The sequence below is a fragment of the Columba livia genome, chromosome 12 (assembly GCF_036013475.1).
Source record: "Columba livia isolate bColLiv1 breed racing homer chromosome 12, bColLiv1.pat.W.v2, whole genome shotgun sequence".
Taxonomy (NCBI): Eukaryota; Metazoa; Chordata; class Aves; order Columbiformes; family Columbidae; genus Columba; species Columba livia.
The window spans coordinates 5,746,042-5,761,158 of record NC_088613.1 but is presented as its reverse complement, the minus strand read 5'-3'; the positions used below and the strand labels follow the sequence as shown (position 1 = coordinate 5,761,158).

The 15,117-nt window shown below is 41.8% G+C and overlaps 1 protein-coding gene across 7 annotated transcripts in view; it reads right to left on the bottom strand.

Annotated features, from left to right (window-relative positions):
- FGF13 (fibroblast growth factor 13) overlaps positions 1-15,117 on the bottom strand; it is a 308,880-nt gene that overhangs the window by 113,637 nt on the left and 180,126 nt on the right. The window lies entirely within an intron of this gene.

Here is a 15,117-nt window from a genome sequence, read left to right as displayed (position 1 = left end):
TCATTTTAAAGAACTCTCAGGTTTACATTTAGAATCATAGAATCATTATGGTTGGAAGAGACCCTCAAGACCATCGAGTCTAACCATAACCTAACATTGTCACTAAACCACATCCCTAAGAGCCTCATCTACACCTCCAGAGATAGTGACTCCACCACTGCCCTGGGCAGCCTGTTCCACTGCTTCACAACCCTTTCCGTTAAGAAATTTTTCCCAATATCCAATCTGAACCTTCCCTGGTACAATGTGAGTCCATTTCCCCTCATCCTATCACTTGCTGCTTGGGAGAAAAGACCAACACCCTCTGTGAACAACCCCAGTTCCCTCAGTTGCTCCTCATAAGACTTGTTCTCTAGACTCCTCACCAGCAAGTGCCTTTGGATTCCCTCAAACAAATATGCTCCTCTTGCATTTTCGTGCATTTGATTTCTTCTATCTTACCAAGGATGATACTAATAAGAATCACATCTAGGTGATAAATAAGTGATTCAACTTGATAGTCTTTCTTTTCACAGTGGGCAGTCACCTTCTTTCAAGACCTCATTAATCCATAGGAGACACTCTGCACCTTGGCAGTTGTTGCTTCATTAGAATACATGCAGTGTCAGTAACACACACTAATAATCCATGTAAGGTGTCATTTAAACGGATGCACGAGCTAATGGGAAAGCACAAGTGGTTCAGAAAAGAGCAGCAGGTCAATGGACCACAAGGTCTGGGTTGCCAGATAATCATTCCCTTAACAATATTAGTTTGACTTGTTTGGAGGGTACGTATGTGTTCATGAAACACACTGACAGCCCTGAGACTGAAAGGCAGTTACTGGGAGTAATTACAGTCAACACCCAAGAGTCAACAATTAGAGTAAAAAGAGTCAACAGCAGAGATAAGCCGAAGACCAACAAGTTCTGCTGGGTCTCTCCTCCAAAAAGACACCAGAAAGAAACTGCTGTTGCAAGCATCTGCATAAAGCCACCAGCAAGCTGTGCCGCTGACGTCAATGATGTGGGAGCTCTACATGCACGTCCCTCTGACTTTTGCAGGGTTAAAGGACAACATGAATACACATGAATAGCCACAAGAGAGGTGAATGCACAGCTACCTCCTGCCAGCAAGCTGGCTGACACACAGGAGAGCATGCCCCACTGTCAAAAACCCAACTGTGGGCCAAAGGCATGTCCCTGGGCTGACTCTCCAAGAGGCAGAGCCCTTCCAGAGAAGTCCAGCTCGACTGCAGGAGTTCAGAGTATTACCTAGTGCTGTGTGGTGCTGGACTGCTACAGAAAGCAGGCGAGGAGCTGCTAAACAGTGTCTGCAGGGGAGACGGACCTACTGGTGATGACCCATGGTTATGGCATCGGGGCCGATTCTTCCAGCCACAAGAGCTGTTTGGCACTGGACTGATTTCTCAGCCTCTGTAAGCTCAGAGGGCTCATGCAGCATCTGCAAACCAACTCCACGGACTGATTCCATTTATCAAATGTTCGGCAAATAGTTGCTTGACATCATTTGGTAGGTCCACCACATCTCATGGCACGCTCACTAAGACAGGTAGAGAAGATAAAACTGGTTCTTTATCAGTAACCTACACACTCATATCACCATCTACACACAGATTTATTTAAATGTGAATGAGTCACAAGGACAACCACAATAATAAATGAAGGACATGGTGAAATCAATGAAAGAATATCAGGTTACTAGAATCTAGGACAGTGGGTGCAAATGAGCCTTGGTTTTGAGGACCATCACAGCACTGACATCTGGAGCAAACCCTAGGAACCACAGCTCTAATAAAGCTTTAATGCTGGAATGATGTATGGATAACTTAATTGATGTCAGTGTTTTGAAGGGAACAGCTACAACCTTTTCTTAACATGATGAATGGCCTCACGTCAGGCTGAGAATTTATTCCAAAACTAGGAACACCCCTTAACCTCAATGCCTCCTTTTCCCTGCTATGATGGCAGCCAGACATCCTCATGGAGCCACTGAAATCACAACTACAGGACCTCAATTATGGGTCCCAAGGACCAATCCACAGGGAACTTACAATGACACAGAATCTAATGTAAAAAGCTTTAAAAACCAATTTTTTGTCCTTTTTTTTTTTGTTTATTTAAATAGTCAGTACAAAACCACAAAAGGATTATTATTAAACAACTGTGAACAAGCACTTTGGAAAAAAGATAAACATCGCCAGGAATCCACTATGATTTAGCTAATGGGATAAAAAACACACTCAGGAAAGAATCATACATACACCAGAGTATGAGAGAAATTGTAAGTTTTAGGGAATTAACAAAAATCCAAAGCAGTATTTACATACTGTGTTATGTGGAGCAGAAGACTTTGTTTTCACTCAGCTGTTCCCTCCACCACAGACTCTGCTAATTGCAGGACCTGGGATACACTTATACTCCTTACAGATACACGAGCTAGCTTTAGATCAGCTAATTTGGGTAGTAATTGAAAGCCAACAACAAGCTAAACAAGGGCAGCAGAAGACCCGGGAGAAGCCTGGCAGATGCCAAGCTTCACTCCATCACATGGATGCTGTTCTCAAGAGCAGGTAGAATAAACTTTCATTGAGGCATATCTACATTTCCTTGACCATCTTGCTGAAGGCAGATGCAGAGTCATCCTGTTGTTATACTTGAGGAGCTAACATGCTCCCTATCCCCATGGGTAGAATGCCTCCCTTGTCTACATTTCCATCTTCCCATGAGTAAAACCGGGACAAGACTTCATGTGTCATGGACACAGGAGTTTAAGATACTAGTAAAGAACTTGCATATTCTCAGTTGGAGGATGATAAAGAAAAGATTCACAGCCTAAAAAAAAAAAAAATATATGTATATATATATATATATTTTTTTTTTCTTTCATGCACCCTCCCCTTACAATTTGATGGAGAGACCAGCAATTATGTGTACATGAGAGGAATTTGCTCAGCAGTTAACATAAAAAAGCTGTAGTAACTTATGTTTCCTATGTAAAAACATTCAATTCACTAAATATCACCCTGCAGCACATTCCTTAGTTTACAAAAAATAATAATAATTACAATTAAAAAAAAATTACTGACAACAATCCAGTAGAAACAAAATTCCTTCTTTCTATAAGTCTTACTGAAAGTGATCTTTAGGATGACTGCTGGCAACAGGGTGTTTTTCAAGATAACATCAACCCTGTCCATAGGCCTTGGCTCAAGTTCCAGCTGAATAATCTTTGATATTATCGAGAGGTTGATAAAGCTATAAGGAAGCATCTTCCTGCTCCCTCCGCCCCGCCTTGATCTTACATGGAGAGGCTTCAGTTCTGCTAGCTAAAAGCTGTAGCAACCATAGGGTAAATACGTATTAACATCTAGGCCAAATAAGTCCCCATGTTCCTGTTAGGCTGTTGTTCTTGTATGTACGACACAATATAACACAAAAATTTTACACTTTTGTGGATCTATTCTCTCCTTAAATGACCTTTCAGGTCATTATGTGAAATATTAATTTCCTTCGTCCTCCTTTATTTCCCTTACTTTTCTTAGTCTGGTTAGTTTTACAGGCTGTGATCCCCACAATACTTATATTACAATAAATTACTTTTTCTGGCATTTCGGAAGGACTGAAGTAATACATCTACACTAGATCTTCAAGCCCTGAAGAGCATTAGAGTGCCTCTTAACTCCTGCATCCACAAAGGGAAGAAAATCCCCCTCTTCAGCACAAAGGAGCAAGTTGTAAAAAAAATATTCCCCCAATACAACTCTCTTTTTGAAAAATAAGAGCAGGAGCAGATGCATGATGGCTGCAGCCTGCCAGGCTGTGCTGTGAAACGCAATGGCAATGCCCACCGAGCACCTCCCCGTCCTCTGCCTCCTCCACCCATGGGAAGGAAGGAAAGGTCAGGAGTGAAGTGACCCAGGCCCATGAGGCTGTTCGGAGTTATGTAGGAAATGTCTTTTCCCTTTTAGAAAAAAACATCATTAGGATATCAAGTTGCTTTTGGCTCCTTATCAGGAAAACCCAAAAAAACCCCTCCAAAATAACTTTCTTCAAGTAAGCACCTGCAGCACAAGCAATGATTAACGAAACCGGGTATTTTTCTATAATATTTTCCCCTTTGAAGCAGCTGTTGAAAAACTCTCAGGTATATATGCAGTAACAGTTCCCTTTAGTTTTTTCACTACTGCTTTGTTTTCTCCCTAATTTATTCCAGTTGAAGGTGTGATTTTTGTTAGCCCCCTGAATTATGTAATGAACTCAGGGCACAAAAATACTTACAAGCCAATTAAAAAATAAAATTATTTTCTAGAGCTGTGATAACACTCAAACCCTTTTCCTGGCAACACAGCCTATCCATACCGTTTCCACACCCAGCTTTGCGAAATCCCAATGAAGTACTCTTACCAAACAGCCCCAGCCCTTGAGTCACCCAGAAACCTCACTTTCAGCTTGCATCTATGCAACTTTGAAGTTTGTTGACTCTGACTTGCAATTTTCACTAATTAAGACGGATGCCACAGGAAATATAAGCAGCCATATTCTCTATTTTTTATTCTTGATGAGCAGTTTCTAGAGTCCCTCTCTTTGCTCCATTCCCTCCTCCCCAGTACGCCACCAAAATCAGACATCACACTAGAAACACAGCAGCTCATTCAAACGCACCTTCCCCTCCAGGAAAGCAGGAAAAAACTCCACTGAAATCTGTTCCAGTTCATCCACAGGTGGATTTCGCCTCTCCAAGATGGAGCTCCTCCCTGCTCTAGATGGATCATCACTAGTTATTGTACAGTTCCTTCCTATAGACTCAATAAAAACCTCATTAGAGAACCAGAAACAAAGTGAATCAAAACGATGCAGTTAAAACCTGCTTTAGTCAAAACATTTCATTCTGAATTAATTCTTAAGGTCTGCACAACCTTGCTTTCACCCACACATCAAAGAATTTCACTGACAATTTTAAATAGTTTTTATTTTCTGATTTGAAACTACTTTCCATTGTGAAATAACTTCATTTTTAAAATAAGCAACTATTGTCTTGCAACCAAAACTGAAAGCCTGCAGCCCTTCTGAACACATTTCTTTCAGTATGTGTAGTAATTTCTAAACTTTTTAATCTGCTGAAAAATTCTGAAATATGCTCTCTTTGGGTCAACCACACAGAATAATTTTTTCAGATCTTCCAAAAATATTTGCACAGAACACTCCCCCTTGACCTAAAAGAGTAATTGGATTAACTGCTAGCAGTAATAGACTATTATCCTCTAAGAAGACTCGCCAAGATAAGGCTGCATTAGGATCCTTGTGCATAATAAAGACAACGACATCCAACATAAAAAAATGTTGATAAATTCTGCTAAGTGCATCTCCTTTTTTCCCTGTGGAAAGGGCACGGACATTGCTGGACCCCGCTTATTTCCAAGCTATTCCTGGCAAAACCAGCCTTTGATTAACTCTAATCTGGCCTCTATTCAGTGATGCAGCTGCCTATAACCATGATCTGACTGTGCCCACAGACAAGACTATGGTTTGGGAGAACTGCAGTTTCCTCTGCAGGTGCTGCCAGGCAGTGCTGTCGACCCACACTCCTGCTCATCAAAGGCTAAATAACATTCACAATTTGCTCTCAGTTGTGCAGACCTGCTGCCTTTCCCCTTCCAGCCACCAGGATCGGCAGGTTTGCTATGCAAGACGTGTGCCCACTTGTACTTAACTCTGCCGCTCAGTTCACCACTTTGCTGTGCTTGCCACTGAATGAATAAATATTACTTCCCTGCCTACTCTGAGTGGCTTTCTGCTTCTCCCATCTGCTAAAATAAATGCAAGCTGGCTGCTTTCCAAACAGGTGGGTTGCTCCATGCACCACAGCAGACAAGATAGTAATTTACAGTGTACTATTCATTTTGCTGGACTGTGTGTATCAAAGAGCAACAGACACACAGACCAGCGCAGGGCAGAGCTGTAAGCACAACAGAACATTATCGGGGACACTTTATGGAGAAATAGGGTCTGGCTCAAGAGAGGATACCGAAATGGCAGGACCTGTTGGGTCAGCCTCAGAAGATAATCCATCCAAATTACACAGCCACCAAAAGATGTTGCGTCTTCAGATCAGGCTGTCACCTAACGCACCAGCATGCAGCTTGTGGATCAATCACTCCTCTTTCTGCTGCAAAGACACAAGGAAGGGAGCCTTGGGGACAAGAGGAGGAGATGGGAGGCAGGACCAGATGGAAACGAGAGCTTGCTCACACCCCTCACCCACCCAACTTAACCCCAAAACCCACTCTGAATAGCTCAATGCAGAGAATATCTCAGAGTCACACAGAGAACTTATGTTTTCCTCCATTAAAAAAGTTTGGGAGAAAAAACAAGGAATGCCACTAGTTCTAAGAGAATATTCTTGAAGTGTGGTGAAAATCAGGGAAGCAGAGGAGGAGATGGCAAGAGAGCTGTTAGGAAGGTCCAGGAATGAGTGGGAAGCTAACAAATTCTGAGAGTTTTGGAGAGCTATAGTTCACTACTTATGACATATTAGAATGCTCTTGTGCAGCGTAACTTTAATAAGAATTTAATTATTAATCTAGTCCTATTTGGAGCTAGAAGAATAGTTTCAAAAGACACAGGAAATCAAGAGAAGTGGGAATGCCTGGAGCTTTTTTTCTTCCTATTTATAGAGCATCTGTTGACAACAGCACGGCTACAAGGGGAGAGATAAATTTCCCTAGTGGTGGGGAGAAAAGAAAAACAGAAACACAAAGAAAGAACTAACAGAAATCATCCTGGAAGAGTAGAACAAGGAATAGAATCTGGCAAAAGGCAACAAAATTATCAAATAAAAGACTGGATCATTCCTGGAAATCTGGAAGAAGGATCAACCACACCTCTTGGGGAACAGGAGATGAGCAGCAGTACAATAGACTAAGACTCTATTTCAGGGACTCTCCCCTACTTCAGCTCTTGGGCATTTCACTTGGAAGAAGGGGACAAAAACAGAAGCACCATTCATGAAAGGACAGGTGACACGTCCCAATTATTTGCCTCATTTACTGTGGATTAACAAAAGGAAGGAGGCAAGAAATGGAGTGTTTTAAAATCCAAACTCATTACAGAAAGAGCCGTTCTGAGAAATGGCCTCAGAGGAAATCTTCCAAAGCAAAGCACAGAAAACTAATCAGCAGGAGCAAAAAATCTCAGTGTGACACAGAGAGGAGCTCAGCATGCTCCCACGGCCCTGGGAAGTGGCAGCCCCCTGTATGCTGCTCCTGTTTGGCAGCGCTGCCCAAAGGGGCAAGTGGCTCTGACCAGAGCTACACAGACAGTTGCTGGATGATATATATAAAATATATGTCAGAAATAAAATTTCAGAAAATAAATTTTTTTTAAAAAAATCTAATTTAACCTGAAATTAATATTCTTCTTCATCTTAAGGGTGGAAGTTATTTTCAACAGGTTAAAAATTAGGCTTCTACAAATTGGGTTTCTGTAAATACAAACGCACACATACACAAAACATTTCAGTTTCAGAACAGTCAAAAGGCTGCATTGTTTTCACACATTTTTTCTTGGGCTAAAGCTTCAGTTAAATTCACCTCCATCCACAAGTGGATGCAATCCCCAAAAATTTCCAGCAACTTATTCACCTTGAAAAATATTATTAAATTGTAGTCTCAACAGATTCATTCATACAACCATGAGAAAACTCTGCCTACACTGTAATTTCTATTTACCAGTGTATTACCTACTGCAGAAGACACTGCTGGAACAGCTTCCCCATCCAGCCAGGGAAAAGCTCAAACATCCAGGTTGCCAACACTGCAACTGAATAATGCATCTTAAATAATTTGACAATAAGCCAGCTTTTTCTTTTCCCTGTCTGGCCTGTAAAGTGTTAAGTCATTATATCAAGTCATTATATCTGCCTAAACAGTGTATCGATTCTGAATGATGTTCAACAATATGACTGCATTTCTCCCCCTGCCTTTCCTGAAATAAAAGACCACGTATCAGGATCCTTCACTTGACACAGGCATAGCAATTGTACTTGACAATATTTTTCCCCTCTCTACACTTATCTAAATCCCTTTGGACATTACAGAAATCCATGTGCAATTATGCTATCACTGTTACACAGTGTAACTACAAAGCACTTGCTGCATATACACTGAGGGGTTTTGCTTTTCCCTGTTAATCAATTTAATCAGCACCGAGCCAAATTAGCAAGAGATTAAACTACCTGTTTTCCTGTTACTGTCTACCTTAATGATCATGCTTGTAGAGTCCAGCTACATGTTCTGTGTATTGAGATTATTTCCAACTACCCAACAACTTTCTGTTGTATGGCATTGTGGCACTTCCACACAGCAGGCAGCACATCCACTAGCAGCCTAACTGCACCAGAATTACAATAATTTTCAAAAAGCACGACTTTAAATGTTGTATTGTTACTTTATGTTTAAAGTGGTATCTTTCAATTCATTGAGACAGCTGTTAGACCATGTGAAAGAGAAGGTGAGAGAGGTGATCAGCACCGGGTCACAGGCAGCGGGAAGAATCTCGCTGCCTTGCTGTGAACAGCGAATGTGCAGCAACTTGGCTAACAACACTGACCTGGCAGATCAGGGAGCACACGAGGAGGACTTTCACTGCCCATTTCATTTATGCCAGCCTGAACAGACAGAAGTTCACAGCAGAAACTGGAGCTAACTTCACCTCACCAAACGAAGCCACCAGCTCCTCGCTCTCCAGGCAGACTCTGCAAGGAGTTGTCTCAGCATCACTCTTCTTCTCCCTGGCCTGTGGGCAGGCAAAGGATGAACAGGGACTTCTTGGCTCCCCAAAATAAAGGAGCCAACCTACCCCACGTACACACAGAGGTGGTACAGAGACCCTCTCAGCCTGAAGAAGAGGAGGCTCTGGGAGACCTTATTGCAGCCTTTGAGTACTTAAAAAGGGCCTATAAGGATGATGGGGACAGACTTTTCAGAAGGGCGTGTTACAACAGGACCAAGGGTGATGGTTTTAAACTAGAAGAAGGGAGATTATTCAGGCTAGACATGAGGAAGGAATTTCTTATAATGAGGGTGGTGAAACACTGGCCCGGGTTGCCCAGAGATGTAGTGGATGCCCCATCCTTGGAGACATCCCAGGCAAGGCTCAATTTAAGTTACCATGAAATTCAGATGTAGCTACAGGTGATCTCCATGCCTGGGCGGCTGTTGCTACCTGAGCTTGCACACTGCCATCCACTGCCAGCCGCGGGAGATGGCTCTGCAGCAGCAACATCAGCAACACCAGCAACACCCATATGTGCACTCGTAAACACTTGACTTGCAATACCCTATTTGGAATTAACTTCTTCAGAAATCAAAATGATCAAATAACGCTGTTCTCTTAAAGCAGAAATAACAGTGGAATTTATTGCATTTAGATATACTTTTTTTTACACTACATTGAATAATATGCTCACATTGGCGTTCAGCACTGTAAATGACATAAAAAATAACCCAAGGCAGCAAACACAGCAGAGCTCTAAGAAAAAAAAAAAACACATCACATTTCACGTTCCAGTGCATGAAGTGAATGCTGCAGTCCTCTAGCTTATAACAGTATATCAAAGTTAGCAGAGACAAATGTCTTTCTTAGAAAAAAAGCATGTTTCAATACTGAGCTATAAATTAGCTTCTAGTGTTTAAGATGTAGTAAGTAGTCTTTATTTTAGAATATGAAAAAGATACTCTTCTCAAACTAAGGACATTGCATACCGTAGATTAGAGTTGAGGATCTGCCTCTGGGGATACCACAATCACTTTCTGTACTGCTTTGAAACCATCCATACTACAGACAAGACACTACTTCATTTCATTACCGTATTTATGCCTACTGGGCCTTTACATAGCTCAAAATAAATTAAAACATTTATTCTGGAAGTTGGTTCAAAAACTTTAAAACATGGAAATGACTTTTTGTTGCTGTAAATGTCTACAACTTGTGGATTCACAGCAACTCCAGTTAAACAGAAAAACAAACAAACAAACAAACAACACCAAGAAAAGCTTCAGAGCGATTTGCAGTAGCTGAATATTTGGCCCATACAACTGTCAAAACAAGTGCTTGAGTATGTAGGTCCTGCAAACACTCATTACTGAGCTTTGCGCTGCTTTGGACAGCTCAGTTTTGCAAACTGTGTGCTCAGCAGCATTTGCACAGTTCCTAATCACCAGTGGTAGGAGGCTTTCTATCGTTCCTTGCCCTGTTTGCCACATAAGCACTTAAGGTATTTCTAATATTAGCCCCCACGACTCCACTTGCATCTGAAGTGAATGCTGGAGAACACAAAATACATTTTTAACAGGTTCTCACAGAATTCATTTAAGAAACAACATTTTTGCACATTGAAAACAAATCTATCTTTCCTATTACTTTTAAATGCACTAATCCGTAACTTCCATGTTACAAATGTACTCTGCTCCTCAACTGAAATCCTAAAGAGATTTTCGCAAAACTTTATTAGCATTTAGTCTGCCTTTAAGTGTTAATTTCATGCCAGATACACAACTGTCATGGACTAATGTGCTCCCTGTCGCACACGCTAGCTTGCCACCACACTAAGGAGAAGGGGACAAAGGTTGCAGATAACAGATATGCCATCCCACCCTCCAAGACCCTCTGTACAAAAGGTCCTACCTCTCACTGCCTTGGTCTTTTGGGATCAAACCCACTTGAAGCCCTCTCTGGAAGGAAGAAGACAGTGACTTTGAGCTGCTTCTCCTTGTCCTGAGCTGTCATGCAGATGTGGGACTGAGGCTGTCCTGGGTGCCTGTGGATCTCCAGGCTGCTAAACACAATGATCAGAGATGACTCACTGTCACTCTCACATACATTAAACGGTTCTGTCAATTCTCTGACTTGAATTATTGCTGTAATTGTTGCGTCTCACAGCTGAGGAGCTGCCACTAGGGCTGACTCAACCACCAGAGAGCTCCTGCAGCCGTGCTGGGTCGGGCTGCTGTGACGCTGAGGCTCAAACCTTGCCCTTACCCATCAGAAGTCATTCTCTCCCACCAGGTAAAACAATGAAAGAGAGCTTCCCTCGGCCATATCTGACAGATCTGTGCTGAAATTTCTCTCCAGGAATGCTTTGCATATTATATATTAATAGTGTCTGACTAACGGCTTCAGCTTCACATCATGTCTAGACAAAGTGTCCTGCTGTGGGCAGTTGCCTGGAAGGGCACTTGAAATATCTGTGGGTGAGCAAAACAGAAACTGCGTGGAGAGCTGACACATTGTATGTTCACTGCATCTCATTTATTTACTCTCAGAAAACTGAACACAATGGGAATCTGGCTGAAGTTTTAGGCAGAAAGAGGCCAAAGCCCCAATATTCATTCCTTTCAGTAGATGTCCATCACCCAACCAGCTAGAACAAAGGAAACAGACAGAAGACAAGAAGTGAAGTAATTAAAAGTTCTCCAGGAGCTTTTTCAGGGTAAAAATGTAAACAACTACAAGTTGCATGAAACAGGTGTTTAACCCGGTGCTCTACAGTGCCGAATCGTTCTCCTGAGCCCAGGTGAACTCAGCAGCATCCAGCTACATCCTGGCTCCACCCTGACTATAAGGCTTTTACCCAAGAATTAACCAAAACTCCTTAGCATCACATACTCCACGCAGGAAAAGGACTGTCAACACATAGCATAGAAGCACCAAAATCGCAAAGTCACAGAAAACCGATGATGGAAACAAAGAATGGATGGTAAAGTATATATCACCCACCAGAGTCTCTACCACTTCTCAGCAGTCACAGGAGTTTGCCTGCCCTTCCCACCTCTCTTGTTAGGTGAACACTGCATCTAGATATAAAAATGCATCACTGTTTTCCTTCATTTAAATGATCTGTTTAAATTCAATGCATTTAACTCTCTTTCAGTGCCTTTTATTATCCTCTAACATGCTGTGGCATGATTACAGCTTTAAATATTTACTTGACTTTATCTGGCATCTGGCAAATGTATTCTGATACTCCCAAGCAGGTCCCACACAGGATTAAGTTATCCACTGATCTTTGCACAGTTGTGATGGATCACATTTATTTTACCACTGTAATTCTCTCTGAATCGGTCTGCAAAGTCTAAGGAGTTTTTCAATGATTATGTTATGACAGATGAGATTTGCAGAAACTGGACTAATTTCCAAGTTTCTATAGAAGTTAAGTCTTTTTTCCCCATTAGGATTTCTCAGTTTCTACACAACTCAAACCCATATAAAGCCTGGCTATTTTTCTCTTAGTGCTGTCAATTTGTATGCACCTTCTCAGTTCTCTTTCTTATTGTTAATTATCTATTTCATATTGCAAATTCTAATTTTTAAGATAAGGTGCTGTTGTCACAATACTCCTGTAAGTGAATCATTATAACTATAATGTATTTATAAATAACACATTACAAGACTTAAAATAAATATTTTTTACAGCTGTTGCAGCCCAATTGGCCTAATAGAAATTGTGCACCCATGAAATTAAACTGAACAAAAAAAAATAATTTTCAAAGGCTTAGTTCTCTGAAAAAATTATTACCTCTAATTCTTTTTGGTCAATGCTATTTTCTTTTTGATCCTAAAACAGAAATTAGAATACTAAAATAAACAGAAATGACAGCCTCTGGGTGGAGAAGTGAAGTAATAAATAGTAGTCATATTCCAATCACAGTGGTGGGAAGGAGAGAGGAAAGGGAAGGAGGGAGGAGAAAAACAAACACACAAATATCTGCTAATGAACCTGGGGAAGTGTAACAGCAACACACCCACACTGGAAGCCAGCAAACTAAAGGGCCCCAAAAGCAATGGCAGGCATCTTCAGGATGAGAATTAAAAAGCAGGGTCCTGACCATCTGTGTTCTCCACATGTTTTTAGAGCAAGAAGGGCAATATATCAAGAGTGGTTCATCACTAATTGCATGTCCACGTTCCTCCTCCCCTGGAAGAGACAGCAAATGCAATTATGCTTTGATTTGGTGTCACCAGGCCTTTTGCAATTTATTCACCTGTGCTCTCAAAGAACCCTTTGATAATGGAGAGCTCTGCACAGATCCCCAGATACACCTGAACAGGCTGGACCAACATTTGCAAAGGTTGGAGTGAGTGCCCATTGCTGTGCTCTTCCCTCTGCCTTTGCACAGGTTTCCTTGCCCATAGACAACACACATGTAAGTGCTCACCTCCTTCTGGGAATCACCCTCCACCCTGTTGAGGACACATCCTCAACAAGCAACAGCAACAAACAAAATCCTACTTCACTGAAAGCTTCAGTTGGGTTTTCACAGCCCCGTGAGAGGACACAGGACTTTAATTTGATGTCAAAGTCCATGTGTAAGTTAAGGAGACTTTGCAACTCTCATTTACTTGATTACAACCATGAAAAGGCACCTCTGGTGGAAAGCAGCTGGGAACTGGGTGCCTTGCGGTGCCAGCACACCACACAAAGAGTCTTCACAGCCTCCCTGCTTTCATGGATCCAACAAGGATGCTCCAGCACAGTCAAGGGAAGATTTTAGATGTTTCTATCACTCTTTCTACCCCAATCAAACTTGAAAGAACTAAAGAGCACCCTTGCGTTCCTCACAGCCCCTTTGCCCCTACTTCTCCATCTCAGGTACACTGCTGTGGGAATCACCATGCCGTACCCCCAACAGTGCCTGCACCTGGCAGACTCTGCACCACACACATTCCTGCAGCACTGCACAGACTTATTGTTTCCCCATTTGATTGCCATGAAGAAACTCAGCCAACAAGAAAATTGAGAGTGGGAGTTGCCCAAAACCAATTTTGCCACTTTCTACACAAGCAGAAAATTCAAAAGGACACTTTTTCCCCCATGTTGAAATAATTACACAAGTCCACATTTTTTGGCTGACCCAGCTTTGTGTTTAGAGAAACGCCCTGTAAAATGTCTCCCTGATTTCTCCTGAATGGCATTTAAAACACTGGCTCAGTCTGCTTAGTCAGCACTACACACTGAAAGCTATTAAAACCTGAACTATAATAACTAATCTCTTGTAGCCACTCTCGCCTATCCCACAGAGCAGTAACACGATACATAAGAGTTGTTCCTGCAGCATGGAAAACATTTAAATTTCCTTCATACCTAAACCAACAAGATTTTGATTTATTTTTGCCTCACTCTTTATCTCAGGGCTAATAAGTTCTGGTCAGATAAGGTTTTTGCAGGCTATGCAAGGCTAAATCACCTAAATGCACACCTTCAGCTCACAGCATTTTCCTGCTGCTGGCATATGGAGAGTCTAGATGAAAACAAGCAAATACTGGGTAAAAGTATTCCAGAAAAAGCTGAATATTTATGTCTTGTACACAGAAACCTGACGGGCAAGTAAGTGCTTTTGGTAGAGATAAAAGAAGTGACAGAAGAATAACTTTTATTTATGCAGTCTACATTTAATGAATGCATGAACATTTGCGGATGATTAGGGCTAACCCAAGTGCTTTGTTGTTCCTATCAAAATTCTGAAGGGTTTGGACTTTTAATTATTCTTTTTCTTCTTTTTTTTTTTTTTTTTTTTCTCCCCCCATAGTTGCAACTAAATATAATTTTTGGCTTTGCAAAGGTCTATTTCCATTTATAGAATCCAGATGACAGGCTGGGGATGATATTTTCCTAGCTGAGGCATCTGCCTCCTTGACAGAGGGAGAGATAATCACGTTGGGTGAAACAGGCTCGGCGTCTGTGACAAGCTTAAGATGTCAGAAATGAGAGCAGCGCATCTTGTCCCTCTGGATATTTTTTTCTTGCGAAATTTAGCCACATCTCATGTGAAACGCAGCCAGCTTGCAGTGCTGCTCTGCCGCCAGCGACAGAGAGGGGGAGGAAGGAGGGAGGCAGGGGACCATTTCGCTTCTGAGGCTGCCACAGTTTCTATTTAATTGCTTGCTTATTTATTTAATTATGGCAGCAACAAGGACTTCTGGCCAAGCTGCCAGCATGCTTTCCCTGAAACAATTTGCTGCTCTGAAATTACTTTTTCTGGACAATCCCCCTTCCCTCCAGGATCTCTTTCCATCAGGAGCGGCCAAAGCACAGAGCAGCCCCATCTTCTTCTGCATC